Consider the following 18349-nt stretch of genomic DNA (forward strand, 5'->3'; position numbering starts at 1 on the left):
TTGGCTTCCTTGTTTTCTCAGGGGGTGCTTCATTTTCAGCTGTGCATTTTTTTTGTGCTAGAGCTCTCCATGCAACAGGATACTTGGAGGCAGGGGGAGCAGAGGGAGAGCATTTAGCAACAAAAATTAATCCATGGGGACTTTTTGGAGGAGGGGGATTAATGGCTACTTTTAGGTCCTGATCTTATTTCTGTGAAGTAAATGTCTGCAGGGCTTGAGCCTTTTATCTCCGGAGGAATGAACCGAGTTGGGGAGCAGAGCCAAGTTGGAGTGTGGTGAGAGGCTCTGTATTTGTGGGCTTTTGGTTTTGACTACAGGTTCAATATCCAGCTGTTGAGGGTGTTGGGTAATCCACGCGGCTGCAATGCTGCTGCAATTAAACTCACATGGCTGAGAGCCTGATCCGGGCAGAGAACCTCGGACCCAGGCAACCCATCAGCACGGCCTGGTGTGCCGCAGTGTGGTGTGATAGGGACGAAATCCCTTTCCTGCCCAGACCACAGCACCTTCCCGCAAACTCCTTGTCTGACAGCAGAGATGAAGGAGGTGGTTACAGCTGATAAATGGGAAATCCTGCACGTTCTCTTCCTTCCCCTCACAGGCCTCTCCTGGACGTCTATTAACCACACCAGCGTGTTTGTCAAATCAACCTACAGAAAAGCATCTTCCCTGCATCTCATCACCTTGGGACAAACGGCACGGCTCTGCTTTGCTCAGCAGTGGATGCACTCCTGATTTACACCACTGGAGGTGAGATCTGGCCCCCAACCATGCCTATCCCAAGCACTTTCATACCAAAATGACAATCTCAGCTCCAGCCTCCCACCCCGGGGGGAGCTGATGCCTTTACAGCACCCCCAGCCTGCTCCAGTTCCCAAAAGGATGAAGACTTTCCTTAAAATCTCCTCCACGGGGTGTTTTCCCCAAGGAGCCCTGCTCGGGTGTGTGTCCCTGCAGACAGGGCCAGCGATGAGATACCTGTAAACAGCCCCTGGGCAAACAGGTGCCACCTTTAATGCTCTGCCACAACTTCTCCATCCCTCACAGCTGGCAGAGTGCAGCCCTCTCCCTGCTCCCTCCCTGCCAGGTGGAGCAGTGGGGTTTGTGGGGAATGGTGCAGGCCAGTTGCATTGGGTCTCTGTCCCGCAGGACACCAATCCTTTGCCCCCTGCACTGGCACAGCCGAGGTCCGGGTGTTGCTGCAGGCCCCTGTGCCACCGTAGCTTGGTTTGAGGGGCTCTGACTTAGGGCAGAGCTGGTGTCACTTGGTCTGTGTCACAGCTTGCTGCTCCTGCAAGGTCTGTGCTGTGTGAGCTCGTGCCTCCCGTCATCCAGACGGGCTCCTGCAATGACGGCTGTGCTGGGCTGTGGGTATGGACTTCACGATTCTGCATGTTCAGGCACTAAACCACCCTGAAAACTCCCTTTCACTGGCATCAGAGCATGCTACGGGTGGGATAAACCACCATAACCAGCTTCAGCCTAACAGAGCTGGGCAAGAGGATGGACTTCCCCGTCGGTGGCTGTGACTATACCCCATGGGGGTGCACCCAAAACCAGCCCCTGGGCTGCAGAAAAGCTCCCAGACACTCCCTGCATCCCCATGCTCTTTGAAGAGAGCCATGACCCCCGTGCTGCGGGGCTTTGCCTTCAATTCCCACAGCTTCCCAGGAGCAGCATTGAGGCACAGACAAGTCCAGGCTGCCTGAACCCCTCCCCTTGCCAGGACTAGCAGCGTTTGCACCCCACCTGGGACGACACAGCGGGATTACTCCCAAGGCACACAGACCATACCACTTTGGAAGACTTAAACTAGCCCTAAACCCCAGGTCTGGCTTTGTGCATGAATCTTGTGAAAACCCTCATCCTGCTGAAGAGCTTATTTCCCCATCCAGGGTAGGTGGACAGAACAGTGGAAAAAAAATGCAGCTTTTGTGCTGCTGGATCCAAATCACCATCTGTGTTTAAGAGCTCAGCTACTATAAACGCAGGCGGTGAAACCTGGTTAACCCATGCTTGGGGTCTCTGGGAGTGCTGGCAGCTGAAACCTGCACGTGGTTGTGCTGGTCCTGGCTCTGGGGGTGGGAAGACGGGAGGTGCTCTGGACTACTTTATTTTTAGGTGCCATCGATACAGATAAAACTGGACTTTGTGGCTGATTTAGATGAAATTTGACCAGCGACACCATTCCCAGCCTGATTTTATACCTCTTTTCCTCTCTCCCTGTACTCCCTGCTTCAGATGTTTTATGGATTATGCAGCTCCTGCCAAAGGATTTGAGTTTGAAACCATACTGTATTTTGGCCTGTAAAGATACTGAATGAACGATTTAAAACTCTGAGTCATTAAAACTGTCCAGGAGAACCTAATGAATGTTATTTACTGTGCTTCCCAGCTCAGCTAAAATCCAGCTTTTTCTTCTCCCATTTTCAATACTTTTCTTTTAAAAACAGCAGCCAAACTTATCTGGAAAGCATTCCTTGCTAGAGACAAACTGGATCAGTAAGTGGAAATGTCAGTTTTTAAGAATCTCTGCCACTGCTTTGAAGTAACTTCATTTTTTTGTTTGATTGCTCTAATTCAAAAGCTTTATCTTCTAGGCTATCTCTTAAAAAAGGAAATTTAGTGGCTGCAGCTAGCATTTAAAAAAAAAAAAAAAAAAAAAGGCTGCCAAATCCTGATCTTTTGATGATAGTCTCTTCAGAAAGCTGCCTAGGTGGGCTGGCTCCTGGGCTCCCGCTCTGGCTGGGCAGCACTGCTGAGCTGAGCGCAGTTACTCCCCATTCCTGTGATGCTGGGGAGGTCAGAATAGGACCCCCTCTCTTTAATTTCTGTTTGTGTTGCTGAGCTTAGCCTTGGAAATGGAAATCTGACTTGAAAAGAAGCTACTTGCGATTAGAGGCTGTGAAAAAAAAATAATCTAATGAGTTGCTGCTTTTAATTCCACATCTGAAAGGCAATCTATTACTGTCTTTTATCACTTCTGTCTCCTATTAGAGAAGCAATCTCATGCTGGGACTCTTTCAACACCCAGGCAGTTAATATACATTATAATTATTGCCTAATGTATGAATAGCCTGGTGTGCCCAAGTTCTTTATTCATTTTTACTTAGCTCCTGGAAAGCCCGTGCAGTACGTAAGCAGGGCTGGAGTAAGGATCTCATGAGATTCGTGAAGGTTTTATTTTAAATTATTTATTTTTTGTGTTGTGTTGTCACCTTGGAGGCTCTGTTTGAGAACAAATGCAGAATACTCATGTAGGAAGAGACAATTCCTGCCCCAGAGAGGTTACAGAGAGACGGGCAAAGGAGGGAAAGGAAAGGGGATAAGTCCCAAGAGATCAGCAGGGGATGGTGCTGAGGACATCCACCAGCTCTGAGCTCGGTAGATGTTGTTATGGGAGACTTCCCAGTGCTGTTAAAAAACAAAAAGGAAAAAAAAAGTTGATGACATTTTAAAAAGGAGAACATTCCCAAATGTTCATTTTAACCTGAGCAAACCCATTTATTTCTCCTTGATTTATTAATCTATGCTCATTTTCAGGCTGTTTAACTAGTTTTAAAGCAAAAAGTAGAAGCAAAAGGGCCAGTATTTTCAAAGCAACATGCTCTGCATGCAGACTGTCAAAGTGAAACCTTCCTCCCCACGCTCACAGAGAGGTCTGAGTTCGCTCTGGGCCCCCCAGCTGTGGTCTTGCTGCCGAAAGGCTCTCAAGACCAGCACGGGGTTGCCACTCGGTGCCCCGACCGACGAGCGACACAGCCATTAAGCCCCAACCCCTCCGTGACCCGGCACGTGGGTTTTCAGACAAGCCAGAAGCTCACAGCAGGTTGTGAAAATCCTTTATTCCTCACCACATGTTGGGCACAGCTTGATGCAACGATGTATTTTTGGTGCAGCAACAAGCACCGGGCAGCGTGGCACAGCTTCATCCCTTGAGCCTTCATTTGAACCCTCTCTCAAGGCTATTTACAAACTCCTGCTTCTCCCTTTTCCCCATGACAGCTTCCCTGAGGACCATCCACACCCAAGGATGATGTGAACCCCAGACCTGGTTGATAAACCACCCTATGAACCACCATCGCTGGGGGACCGAGGTCTGGGCTGTTCCTTCCAACCTGTGGGTAGCTCAGCTCACCTCTGCCAGGAGCCTGTGTTGGTCACAACAGCATCTGGAGCAGCCCAAACCCACAGGACAACTTATTTGCCCCTTCCTAAAACTCTTAGAGTGCAGTAATTATTTACAAGCGTTAACACTTATGGCCACGTGGACCCAAGGATAGAAGGGCATTAAAATTCCACTTGATGCTCACCAGGCCTGACTAATAAAATAATGTCCAACAAGGACATCAATTAGCCACCGATTCGCTAACGCTTTGCGAGGCTAATGACAGCTGGAGCGAGGAATTTGAAACCCGAGTCATTTTTCCAGCCTGCACCGGGGTGCCAGGGATAAAAGGTTAGTCATGTGTACCAAATGCAGCGTGAGCTCCTCCATTATTTATGTGTGTCAAACAGACAAGGAGCGCTTCAATGCCTGCAGTCACTCTATGGTAATTTGTATTATATAAACAGATATAATCTGGTCATTAATACACATAATTCTGAGTGAACTGACAGTAATGAATCTGGAGTATACTATTCCATTGACTTGTTCCCTTGCTAAATAACGGTCTGCAGTAATAAGAACTGATATACTGCAGCCAGCAGCACCCAGGAGCATGCTGTGGTTCATGGTGGACTCAAGGGATGTAGCTTTGCTCTTGGTTTTTTGTACTGAAGTTTTCGGCCAGGCCCTAGCTATACACCGATGGGATTTAGACTCTTCTTTCAGCAGGCCAGGTCTCTTCTGTTTACTGACTCAGGACTGCTCATGTTGCAGCAATCGCTGCTTGGCACTGCACGCCCCACATCTCTGGCTCTGGTAAGCTGGGTTGGGCTCATTGGTTTTCCTGTTCCTTCCCACCTCTTGGGAGAATGCTTTCATTAATAGTTAATAACTGAGGGGTTTTTTTGTAGTGGTGTAACAGGCGTTTTCTGGGAAAGTGGAGGTGGGTGTGTATGGACATCATTTAGAGACTTGTCTCTGCACAAATACAGCAGACCTGTGCCACTCTCCATAGATTTACTGCTTTCTTGAGACACTGCAATTTGAAGATACCAAAGAGTACACACTTGTGCACGTGTACCATGAGTGGGGCAGCTCAACTATTGACTGTTGAGCCAACAATGGCCTACAGAATATGTTTACACGGGCTGATTTCCATGCAACTGCAGTGGAAATGGGGACAGATTTGTGGGTCAGTAGCAGGATGGCCACCATCACACAGCAGTGCCATGAAGCATCAGTCCCCCCATCTTGAAAGGAGAATCTGCCTACGTGCGTGGGAAGGTGGTCAGCATGGGCTCGCTCAGGGAGGTGGAGAGCAGAGCGGTGCCTTGTCCTGGAAGCGAGCCTGGCCATGTGCTCATCGGGCTGCCCTGGGCTCACCCTTCCTCTGGATCTGTCTCCATCAGTAAAGGGTTTCAGTGACTTAACTGTGCCTTTCCGGCAGCTCTGAGGATGTTTTGGGAGCTCCTTGGAGGGCTGCAGCTCTGCTAAATAGCAGGGAAGAGGCTGAGGGTTATTTATATGGAGTTTCTAAACTGGCTTTGCAATAAACAATCTCTGTTAACAAACCCAGATGAAATGCGTGTGGGAGTGTCCAGCTGGAAAGGCAAACACTTGATCCCACAGTGAGTCCCAAGCCCAGGAGCTGTAGGGGAGTGTCAGCACGATCCTGTCCCACCCAAAGCCCTGGTCCTTCTCACCGCTCCAAAGGCAGCGTCCAGTAACAACAGCATGGGCTCCTCATGAGATTTAATCTCTGGCATCCAGGAGGCAAACCCCACTGCTCTTTATGAGGACGGGAAAGATCTGTCTGCCAATGGTATAACTGGCTCATATCTACCGTTGGAGATATGGGAGAGATTTACTGTAAGGCTACTCCCTGTGTTTTAGGTGTTGCATTACCCATCTTACCTAACATACTTTTTGGCCCATGCCTCTGCACAGAAACTCCCAGTGTTGCTCATCTCAACAAAGCAGCAACGGGAAATTTCAAGGTAAAAGCCCAGCATAGACAGTTCTGCCTAGCTGCAGGGTGTACAAACCCGTTTATTTACAAATATCTAGTCTCTGTCTAACGATCACCCTAGTTACCACTGGAGTGAAAAGTATGTCATCAGCCCATATGATGTAACCTTACCATCTGGCTGTTTTCAAAGGACACACACCAAAAACGTTGCTTTTACACTGCTGCCTTTTCTGTAGGGTTATTGCCCCCTGCATGGAAAACAAGAAGTTTCCCTGTACTTAAAAAAAAAAAAAAAAAAAAGCTGCAATTGCCCTAATTCTCTTGGCTGTCTTCTGCTTCTTGTGCCCTTCTGTTTCTCATATGGATGATCTATAGATTGCACTTTCTGATTTGTATTCACTGCCTTCAGCTTCCCTGTTCCCCATTTGTTTCATAAAGGATATTTGTATTCTCCTCTTGGTGAAGGAGCGGTTCTTGTTTTGACCACTCTTGGTTGTTGGATTGTGGTTTTTGGTCAGCATACAGAAACATTCTTCAGTATTCCCCAATTATTATTCTTGGGTTGGTTTGTTGTTTTATTGTTTGGGTGGTTTGGTTGGTTGTTTTTTTCCTTTCCTGTTTAAATTCTTTCTCTGAACTGATTTGGCTCAAGATTGTTTTCAGGTTTGTAACAACAGCCTGGGAGAGCAGCAGGGCAATATCTTACTCTGTTTTCAAGTGGCAATCACTTCCTACCTAAGCTACTGTGTGTTTTTAGTCCTGTGATCAAATTCTCTGTATCTGCCAAGAAAAAAAAAGGTCTAATATACAATTCTCCCCTGTTGGATATGTGAGTTCTTTTGAGGTAGGAAATAATCACCATCATCTTTACAAATACGGAAGCTGTTTCAGCGCTGGAGGCAGCTTTTCCGCAGAATTTTCTCCATTTGAAGTTTCCCCACGACAATCTGGTCCTTTTCCCCTCCTTGCCCTTGGCAGCTGCTCAGGGAGATGTTCAGATGGTTCACAGGTTTGATTTTGTGCTCCACTGCAGATACTGGTTGGTTTATTTTCTGCTTTCTATTTTAGATGATTGAGCCATCAATTTTCAGATTAATTTACTACTGAGTACAATGACCTGGATGCTCGTGATCCGATTTCTAACGGTTCTTCATCTCGTCCCCACTTCAGCCTTCCTAAAAGCCATGATTTTAACACTCCAATTAGCTTCCCACCAGGTTTCCATCTCTCCAGCTAGGCCAGATTTTTGCCTGTACAACACTGGTTCCCGTTTATTAGCCAGGACCTACCTTTGGTAGATAGGTGATGAAAGAATTTCTCTCTACTTCCTTCTTTGCTTTGATTAATTTTGTTGTCGGCACCTTCATTATGTGCTAAATGAGTTTCCATTTGTTTCCTCTTTGCACCTTTCCCTTTTGTTGTTAGTCTAACACCTCCTTGCCTAAGGCAGTCTGTCTTTGCCTCAGAAAATTGGTTTCCAATTTGGGAAGGAAGCTACCAAAATCCTCCAAACCCTCTCCTGGAGAGGTGAGATAAGTGCTTTGCAAATGACACCCCCATGGTCATCTTCCCCACTGAACACCTTCTGGTTTTCTTCATCTACAGGAGAGGAGGAATCTCTGAAAGCTCCTTTGGGCACCTTTTCAGCATCCTTTCAAGTGATGTGACCTAGAAGACATGAAGGAGGCTGTGATTTAGGGACACTGGTGCCAGTATCAAGCTGCAGCTGGGCTCCTGGCTTCCTGTCTTGGTGGTATACGTGCTGAAGCCATCACAAGGTAGCTATGGCTTTCTTTGGGAATGGATCTGACCCCTTGCAAAGATGGTTTAGCTTGTTAAAATAGCAGAAAACTAACCTGGGGGGGAAAAAAAAAAAAAAAAAAAAAAGGAAAAGATTGTGCTCTGCTGGGCTAAGTGCGTTTTCCTATTAAGAACATAAAGACATTGGGGAACTCCTCATGACACTGAGTTTCTCATTGTCTTTTTTTTTTATTTCCTCTCTTCTGGAAAGAAATTATAACATGGGGTAATCCTAACTCATCTTGCCATTGATTTTGACTGCCATTCAGAAAAATGTTTCCTCTCCCACCCAGACCGCAAGCATCTGTAAGCATCCTACTCATCACCAAACACTCCAGCAGATGCAAAGCATCCCTTGGAAATCACGGTGAGAGCTGCACACATGCTTAGGTGCTCCACTGAACTGGGGCCTCTCTAAACAAGAAGAGACCATTAGTTTTGGCTCATTAGCTTAACCGAGATGACTATTAAATCCCACTCCTCCCGCCACTTTCTGTAAAATAAACTTAGAAATGAGCCATCTTTGCAGCTGTGACTGGTAATAAATCTAATTAATTTCCATGTCTTTAGTTAGTGTTAATATATGCATTGGACGTGTCAGCTCTGCCTTTATGTTTCCTTCATGGAAAAGCCTGTCTCTGAGATTCCCTTGTAATTAGAATGGGAATTTGCTCCTTTGTGGATGTATTCCTCCAGGAAGCCACTTACTGAGATGCAGCATCTTCATTCCCAGAGAATGGTGTTATTGTTTGTTTGGTGGGGTTTTTTTAATGCCTATGACAATTAGTATCACAACAAATTCATACTTCCCCTGCTAATTTAAAGGTTAAGGAAAAAAACTCCACTTTGTCCTGTGAAGATGTCACCAAACAAAGCAGAAACCAAAGGCGCAGATGCACTTCTCTTTGAAATCTGCATAGTAATTACTGTTTACCTCCCTTCCTCCTTCCTTGATGACTCCAATACAAAGGGTACAGTAAAGAGCCGCGTGGGATTCATGGTCAGATCCATTAGCAGAATCAAGTATTTTTGGCTGAGCGCATGTCTCATGCCAGTCGTTTAAGACTGGATAATAAGCTGAGAGGAAAACTACACAGGTCACAGCTGTGCAGCAAAGAGTCTTTTAGAAAGTATTGCTGGTAGTGCTCTTCTTGATTACAGGGAGTTCAGAACCCCAGCACAGATGGAGGGGCAAAGTGCACAGGCTCCAGAGAAGCCTTTGAAAGTTTATCAGCCCTTGTACTCCAAAAACTGCCCGTAGGTGCCTCGTGTCTGTATATCAAAGAGCGTAGGCCACTCAAAACGGGACTCCAAGACTACTGGTGCAGACCTCAAGGCACTGTGTGCTCTGTAGATAGAAGAACAAGCTGGAACTCGAGTCCTGTACAGAAGCAACTCTTAATTGTATCATGTCCAAGAGAAAATCGGCCCAGAAGCCAAATTTATACGAACAAACTCTGCTGCCAACCTCCTTTCCTCCTCCCGCTGACCCACAACTAAGCTTTCTTCACCCTTACAAATAACGCAAACTCCCAGCTTCATTTTCTGAGATTTCCCAGAGCACTGTGGATGCTTTTCTTTCTGCCTATCTCTCATGTTACCTCCAGGAATGGCTATTCCTTCTTGCAAAGGTTATCTATGTTTGAAGCCTCTTCCCCACGGACAGAATCATAAGGTCTCTGATGAGGAACAGCAGGTCTTTGTTCATTCTCAATGCATGGGGCTGTAAATCCTCTGAGGGTGACCAGGGAAACCAAGAGCTTGCTGCCCCCATAAATCTCCCAGGGTGGCTGCTGCAGACATCGTGTGCTCTTCAAGGGCTGCATGTTTCCGATGGACTCTGCAATTGTAAGGTAGAAAATAAGCCAGTGTACATACTAGAGGACAAGAATGAAAGATGATTTTCAGTCACTTTAGTTAAAAGGTCGCCTGGGTAACCTGCTGGGAGTGGTTGGGAAAGACAAGAGAGTGTAACTTGCTTTGGAGCTTTTCCCCTGCTTCTTTGGAGTTTTTCCCCTGCTTCTTGGCTCAGCCAGTGTTGATCATCTGGGCTTTGTGCATTACCTGCTGTGGTAAACACAGGGTTGCATCCACATGTAGGGGTGGTGCACCCACTTGGAAATGACATGTCACCTGAGGAGTGGTGGGGAAGGTCTGAGCAGACTAGCACAATCCCGCCAGCACCCTACGGTCTGGATGGGGCTCTTGGGATGGGTCCATCCTCTCTCTCCACCTTTTATCTTGCTTTAGCTTCACAGCAGGATGGGAAAGGACAGGGAACGGCCTCGAGGGCAATGACTGACACCCAGGAGCCAAACCCTTTTTCTTGTACCAACGTTCGCCATCCAGTCCTTCCCAATGCTGTGTCCCTCTCAACTGTGCTGTGGTTAGTGCCTCCACATACCTGTCCCTGAAAGATAAAGCTCTTGCCTCATCACAACAATGCAGGGTGCTGCGTTTGTCTCTTGCAATGCAGTGGGGTAATTCCGAGAGCTCGTTACACCAGGATGTCGTCCATTTGCACAGGCTGGGAAATCATCTGCCAAACCCATACACCTCAGCATTGCCACTGCAAATGAGGAGAGGTGGCTGACAGCACCACTTCCCAGCGACACGGCTGAGCCCAGCCGAGCGTGACAGGCTCTTAAAGTGCTGCTGGGCTGCAAGAGTTATTGATATTTTTTAAAATTATTTTTGTTTTTCTTTCCAAGTTTTCCAAGTCTGATCTTTCCCAGGAGGAATCCCTGTCTAACTGTGTCATCCAGTGGTGTGAAGGAGCCTGATCCTGTGGCAGTAGTGCCAGAGGGTGACTAGCAAGATTTGTGTGCACATGCCAGCTCTGTGTCTTAGCCTGGGCAGGGTTCCCCATCTCTGCTTCCTGCTTGGTAAGACGGGGCATTTACTGCAGCCCTTTTATCTGCCACCCAAATGAAGCATGCTTGGTGTCTCCAGCCCACCTGCTTTTGTTCAGAGCAGGTACAGTGGAAAGCCAAATAACAGGGCCGGTTTCGGGCAGGTATTGCCCACAAGGCAGTTGCCATGCCTCGCCTCTCCTCATTACCAGTCTCATGTTTAGCCTTTGTGCCAGACTCCCCTTGAGTCTTGCTGCCTGCGAAGGACAAGAGCTGTTTCTCTGGATGTCTGGCAGTCCCCAGCAGCGGCGGAGGGAAGCCTGAGTGAATCAGCCCCTCCAGATGTTCTGACTTTCCTGGTGCCCTTGCTGCCATGACCAGCAAGAAAGGGCCTGCTGGTTCCCTGGACCAAACTGACAGCCTCTTTATGGGCCCTATAGCCCTTGGCTGGATGCTCCTTCTTCCTCTTGTCCTTCTGGCAACCATTTAATAAGCAAACCCTCTAGTGATGCTCTTCCTGGCAGGCCCACAATGTGGCTATTTGAATTCTGCCTTCTCTTTTTAAGCAGGTTCATTTTCTTCCTCCTCCAGGCAATCGGTAATGCCTATGGGAGGGTTCTCACCTCCTCCTGCTGCCTTAGATGTCTTGAGTACCACCTCCCCTGCTCGCCCAGACAACTGGCAGTCTATTTGTTTTCAGTCTCGCTGGAGCAAGCTTGGCCTTTTATTTCATAGCTTTATTCTGCCCTGCCAGCAACCCTGGAGCTCCCTTGCCAAAGCAAGAGAGGAGAAGAGTCCAGCTCCATGTACCGAGATGTGACTGGCACTGGTGTGAGACGGGAAGCGGGCTTGGATTTGGTCACATGGCCCAGATGTTTTTGTTTTGATTTATTTGTTTGCTACTTTTCCTGATGCCTGCTGCTTTGCTTTGGAGGATCTCAGTTTTTGTTATAAACAAATCAACATTCAAAAGAAAACAAAAAACAACAGAAAAAAAAAAGGGGGGGGGGAAAGAAGGTGCTAGAGGAAGCAGCGACATTTGGAAATGTGCGCAAAGCAGTGATGTGGTGACATTTCTCTCAGTCTGCCAAAAGCTTGAAACAACAGCTCGGAGGCAGATCCAGGCTCTCCCTCTTGGCTGTCAGTCCCCTTCCTCGGCTGCGTTCCCCGGCGGGCTCGCAGCATGCCGGGCTCGCTCCTTTGCACTTTCCCTCTGCAACCACTAAGTGAATGCTGTATGGCATTTTAATAATAACCAAAGGCCGAGGATTTCACATGACTCTGGTTGTTGGGCTACAGAGATGGGCTGTGGTGGGTTTAAATTTTTGGAGAAACAGCCAAATTGGAGGTCTGCAAATCCCGCACGCTCCCAGGCTGAGCATCTGCACGACACACACTGAGGTGGTGCCTCAGTTTTGCATCTCAGTTCGGTGGAGCTGGGGAATGTATCATCAATTTAAACCTTGTACAGAAACATAGTTTAACAGCTCCCTGCCTGCAGTTCACTCTCTTTAATGAACGTCAGCACAGATCAGAGCGAGGCCCAAGCTGAAAAATTCAGATCCCAATTCAAAATATGAATGTGCCAGAATTTGGGTGTGTAGGTCTGGAGCTGGAGTCTAACTCACTTGCAAATAGGGACCCTTTGCAAAACATAGTTCAAGGTTTAAATTCCTGTCCCTCCTCCAAAATAAAATAAAGGTTGAAGAAATTCGGAGAACTCAGTGTTTTGGTTCTGGGCCATCTAAGAGGGGTGAACTATGTGCTTAAGTGCTTTGTTGAATAGGAAGAGACTTGAGCATGTGCTTAATGTTACTAAGTGCTTAGCTGTTTTTGTTGAATCAGGGCCCCTGGCTTTTAAAGTCAATACTAACCCCTTAGGCTGCATCTGAAAGGATTTGGAAAAGAAGTGGCATCCAGATACTGCTGGATGTTTGACTGCTGAGCTCTGCATTCCTGCTTTGAAGGCTTGTTCCTCTAAATCTGCTCTCATTGCTATTCCAAATCATCTAAACGACTTGTCCCTGGCCACCAGGTGATTATGCAAGAGAGGATGGGGAGTTATGGATATTTAACGCACGCCCCTGCACAACTGCTGGAGAAGTTCAGCTTGTCCTGCAGTTTCCATCGGTGATCTCAAGGCAGCACAACGATACCGGGATGTCGAGGTGTGATGCTCTTTTGCTGGCCCAACTGAAGAGGCACACTGCAGGCCGTCCGATGTCCTCTTTTGGTGGCTGCTGTGCTGCTCCTTGTAACCAGCTTCTCCTTGGTGTGAGAGCCCCTAAAGTCGCTTTGGTTAAAAGGAGTGGGTGAGCATGAGCTAAGCTGGCTCCCCGTGGGTGGCGTGGGTTAGGGAGTGATCACAGTAACAGAGCTGGCTGATCCGTCACCAACAGCAGGGAACAGAGAGTAGCTGCAGGGACTGAACTTTTCAGCCAACGTAGATGCTGCTGGGAAGGAGGTGTCCCCAAAAGTCTGCAGCAAGAGGGTGGATATGAACCTCATCCCCTGAAATAGCGTTTTGGTGGCACAAGAGCTGGAACTGGCAAGCAGTGTTTGAGAGAAATGAGACTCCAGAAAGAAGTGGGAAAAATAGCAACTTTTTCTGCTTTACAGGTAAAAAGAGTGTCTGAGACCAGGATGGAAATAGATGGAAAACTTATGCACAGATGAAAGGCTTGAAATGAAATACATTATTCATGAGACTAACAGTTGGAATCTGAGAGCCACTTGGAGGTAATCATCTGAAAAGCGGGAACAGTTCTGGGCAACAATTTCAGCCTATTGCAGAGGCACCAAAATGGTTACCAGAAACTAGGTTTCCTTTTAAAGGAAAGACAAAATTAAAATCGCAGGACTGGAGTGGCCTTTACCAGACAAACCAGATGCAGCCCTCCCTCCCCTGTGTCCTCTCCCAGGTCTGGAGGGACAGGCAGGCTGGCTGCTGAGCTGGTCCCGGGACAGGGCTGGCAGTGCTGTCCCATGACTAGCAGTGCCATAGGAGAGAGAGGCTTTGATCTCCAATGCCAACGTCTGTTGAAACTAAATCACAGTGCTGCCTTGCTGTTGCAGGCTATTTTTTAAAAAAACCCAAATGTTCCTGTCTGCACATCTGATGCTAATACAGTAAATGGTAATGCAAAGGTGCAGCGTGCCCTGAAGCAACAGTTCGTCTGTGAGATTCAAAGTTTTGGGCCAAAAATTTCTGAAAATTGGAATGTCATTCTCTTCTCTTGCAGGTTTGCAGATGCCTGGATTGACAGAAAAGGTGCTCTCCTAGGACAAAGCCTTCATTAAAGCAGACTGAAAAGGGATATGTCCTTTTAAGACAACATTGATAAGAGGCTCAATACCCCAAAAATGATGGAACAATGAGAACAACAGAGATTCAGGTACCACTGCAGGTCAGTTTGCACTTGAATTCAAAGCCAGCCTTTCATGTGGGACAGTTTCTCAGCTCAGGTTTTAAGTTAAAGCTCAGAGACTGACAGCAGGTCCCTCTGGAGCTCTATCTGTTCTGATTCAGGTCCTGCTGTTTATGTGTCACAGGCTCCGTGACTGCACACCTGACCTTCCAAGTTTTATGGGACTCACTGATGCAAAGCCTGGAGCCAGTGACACCTTCCTTCCTCCAGGCACGTGCCTTAAACAACAGCAACAGCAAGAGGTCTGTGTTTGTTCTCCCTAGCACAGTAGAAAGGGAATTATTTCAGGCAAAGAGATTTATGTTGGGGTTTTTTTTTCTTTTTTTTTTTTTTTTTTAGTGGTTCCTTGACCTGTTGTTGTTATACACAAAATGATACTCACTCCCGTTAACCCTCTGAGTGTAGAAGACAGGGACACAATGTGTGGAGATAAAGCTGAAAATTTTAGGCTAAGTTCTTAAATGCAAAATCTAGTTCTTAGATGCAAAGAACAGGAGAGTGAGATAGCGAGAGTGAAGTGATGCACTGAGGACCATCTAGCAGACCAATACTGCCACAAGGTCTTTTGAGCCTTCTTCCTTTACATGTGACATCTCCTGGGTTAAAGGGAGAGCCCAAATGCCAGGGGATGGTACACCTAATCTCTTCTGCCTCTGCCACTGAAGTCTTGTGACCTTACTTTTTTTTGCTCACCTCAGCTTGCCCATACCCAAAAGAAAATTAAAAGCTAGTTCATAAAATGTGCTGTTTGGTGCAAACAAGATACATGCAGGTTGCCTCTGATTCATACGCAAGAGCCATTTTTCTCTGGCAGTGGAGCTGATGTAAAGAGGCCTTTGTCCAAGGGAGCATCAGCTGAGGCTGAATGAACTCCTTTAAAGGCTGCAGGGTTAGAATCTGCTGAGGAAAAAAAAAAAAAGAAAAAGTCCTTGCTGTTGCTGTCAGGTTTGTATGAACTAAAATGAGTTGTAGGCACAGTTTGATCTTGCTCAGCTTCCCACAGCGTGCAGAAAGGCTTGATTGGAAAGCCTTCCCTTGAGCATTTCTGCCCAGCTCCAGGCTCCCATCACGTGGCTTTAGCTGAGGGGTCCCAAGGCCATCCAAAGAGCTCAACTACCGCCAGCTCTGCCTTCGCAGGCACTTTGAATGCAAATTGTACCGCAGATTATGTCCTTTCTTCTGCAAAGGGCTTACTACTTCGAGCATGGACTTCTTTGGTCCTGAGTTGAATGCTGAGCTGTGGCTGTTTATGGACGTGTGCTGAGGTAGGTGCAATGATTCAGCTAGCAAGGAGAGCATGAAGTGTATAGGCCCCTTCGGGACAAAACATTTGGGCCACACAGCTGTCATTATTGCTGCACCTCCACTACTGACCACATATTCACTGTCTAGGTTAGCCCTGTATGGGGTAAGTGTTCACATAGACTGAAATGGTGCCACACTACCGCACAACAGGAGAGCTGTTGCCATACTTACTCATAGTAGCAAAGTTACCGTGGTTTTGCAGTGACCCCAAAGCAGAGCTGGCCCCAGTGTTGCCTCTTTTATTCTGCTGCACTTTGCCTCCCTCCTCCCTACCCCTACATGAACATCCTTCTGTGCAGCACAGGGAAGAAGGAGGGTTGGAGGTGAGACCCACTCTGCCCTCCCTCCTCTTGGCAGAGATCTGGAGCAGAGCAGGGCTGCTGGGCATGTGGGGCTGTGAGGGGAACACAGGTGGGTTTTGAGGGGGGACAAAGGGTTTTAGCAACATGGAAGAGCAAGGCAGGGCTCAGCAGCAGGAGTGGTTTTCTGTGCAGCTGCCATGGGTAAGTCTCTGAAGCTCGGTCAGGGCTATTGGTGATGGCAGGAGGAAGAGATCTCTGTGTGGCCAAGCACAAGTATGGTGGGACTCCCTTTCCTGGTGAGCAAGGATGTGTGCTTCTCTAGAGCTGACGAGCACTGAAGGCAGAGGGAGAGGAGGAGGGAAGGCAGCCAGTGGTAGGGCTGGGTCTGGCCTTTGCATGGACTTCTGCTCTACCGGACTGGCTGCCATTGGAGCCTACCTTAATGTGGGACCTGAAGAGCATGAGTGTTGTCCATTGAAGAGTCTTTTATCGATCCTGACATATCTGTGCCCAACCTTTTGTCAAAGACAGCTTATCATGGAGAAGCTTTCCCATCCTCAGGCTGTTCTAGTTTCTTCTGCTGGGAATAATTTCCAGGCTAAATCTCAAGTTGTAATTTAAGTCCATCATTTCTATTCTTCCACTCTCAGTGGCTGATTATTCACAGTTTTCATAGATATTCTTCAGGCCATGCTGGTGAGGGCTGTTCCCGGCCTGATGTGCTGAGATGAACACTGTGTCACCAAGGGTTAGGCATTTTTAAATGTAAATATGAAACCCAGGCTAGGAGAAGAAAAGGAGTCAAAGTACCAGATCATCAGACATGATATTGTAAGGGTGAATCAAAAGTAATCGCAACAGAACTCAGCTGACATCATCAGCTTGGTGATGAGAGAGAAAGGAAAAAGAAAAATGAGAAAGAAAGTGTCACTTGGAGTAGTCCAGCTCTGACTTCATTTGAACAGTGTCCATGAGCTTGGGGAGGGAATGCTGTCCCCACCAGTTAGCATTAGGACATGATGTATTAGGTGATTTGTTAAAATGCTGGTAAAGTTTCTTTATAGTGACCAATGAGGGGGGTGGGTGGGGGTGGGGGGTAGCTTCAAGCTCTGCTTCTTGTCAGCTGTGAACGTCATGAGTGAGTGATACTGCTTTGTTTAACTCCATGTTCCCCCTCCCCATCTTGTGCGTATCAGACCCTTTCTTACCCTTTAAACAGGTAAAAATGGAGCTGATCTTGCCTGGCTTTCCACCCAATTCTCTCACACATCTTCCCTAATCTAGGGACTACAAGCCAGTTCGGCATCTTCTTTGCCAGTCTGATACCTGGAGCAGCACTGCGACACCTCGCCGGGCTTGGGGCTCACCAGCCCTCCAGACGTTCTGCACTGCTCTGGCTCCTCTGCTAAGCAGAAGTGGGTCTTTCATGGCCTTGGGGGAACACCACTCCATTGGAGGCAGCAATGGGTATTTCAAAATCAGTCCTCTTCCCGACTCAGCAGATGGGCTGCTGCCTGCAAAAAGGAAATGAATGTCTTTGCATGGCTCGTAGTCTGACAGGAATGTCTGGAGAAGCTCTAATGTTGCTTCCCCAGAAGCAGCTGTCGTCTAGCATCCTCTTCCATGGCCTCCTGGGTGAGTTCTTGTTTTGCAAACAGTCCATCCTTCCTTCCACATTCCCTCTGGATGGAGTTTTTTGCTGGAGGGTTTCCTGCTCTTGTTTCTTCATTCCTGTATGGCTCTGCCTTCTCAGTTGTGCCAGTGCAACTGCTCATGCTTAAGTGGATCACTGAAATATCTGGGTTAACAAAAAGGAAAGAAGTTTGTTTTCTTTTTTAACGTGGATCAGGGTAGTGATCTGTTTTCCAGCCATGGTCCCTGCACTGTGGGACAATGATCTGCAGCCGAGGAATAGCCAAATGTAGGAAGTGCCCAAACTACCAGTCAGGAACAGGGAAAGGGACAGCATCGCTGTCCTCGCCAGTTCCAGCATCTTGAATGTCAGATCGGGGGAGTCAGATCACTGCAGTGAAATGTCTGTCCCTTCACCTGGCACATGGGCACTGGGGGATGAGGGAAAGTGGGACTGTGTCCTTTAGTGGGAGACCACACTCAGATCAGATCAGAGTCAGGGGAAACTGGTCCCTTGGGGGACCTAATCAAGTTGTCAGTGGTTCCAAATGTAGCAGTCACTAGCAGTTTTTGCCATAACAATACAGACATGGTAGTGTTTTGACAGGCTGGGGTAGTGCTTGTCATCTGAATATCGTTGAGTTTGTGTTAAAGATCCTATTCCACGTTTAAGGAATTTGGCCTCTGTGTCTTGTTGACAGCATGGAAATGTTTCAGTGCTGTACAAACACGAGGAAATAAATGTAGGCTGCAGAAGTCTGAGAAGAGTAAAATGCATCATAGATGTGCCGCAGTTACCTATCACCCAGAGAAATTGGGTTTGTTTGACAAAAAATGGAAACACTGCCAGGATATTTTGCTTCGGTTTAGGTTATATGCTAGGATTGTTTGTGGTTAGTAATGAGCGCAAGGTTCACTTGTAATAATAATGTAACCATGGTAATATGATAACA

At 47.3% G+C, this 18349-nt stretch overlaps 1 long non-coding RNA gene across 1 annotated transcript; it reads left to right on the forward strand.

Annotated features, from left to right (window-relative positions):
• The first annotated feature begins 625 nt into the window (after window positions 1-625).
• LOC113480864 lies at window positions 626-14096 on the forward strand. The gene is made up of 3 exons (XR_003398549.1): window positions 626-750; window positions 4006-4459; window positions 13972-14096. It is a non-coding gene; the product is annotated as an uncharacterized LOC113480864 (long non-coding RNA).
• The last annotated feature ends 4253 nt before the right edge of the window (window positions 14097-18349 follow it).

The sequence above is a fragment of the Athene cunicularia genome, assembly GCF_003259725.1.
Source record: "Athene cunicularia isolate RWA chromosome 5 unlocalized genomic scaffold, athCun1 chr5_part1, whole genome shotgun sequence".
In the NCBI taxonomy this organism is placed as follows: Eukaryota; Metazoa; Chordata; class Aves; order Strigiformes; family Strigidae; genus Athene; species Athene cunicularia.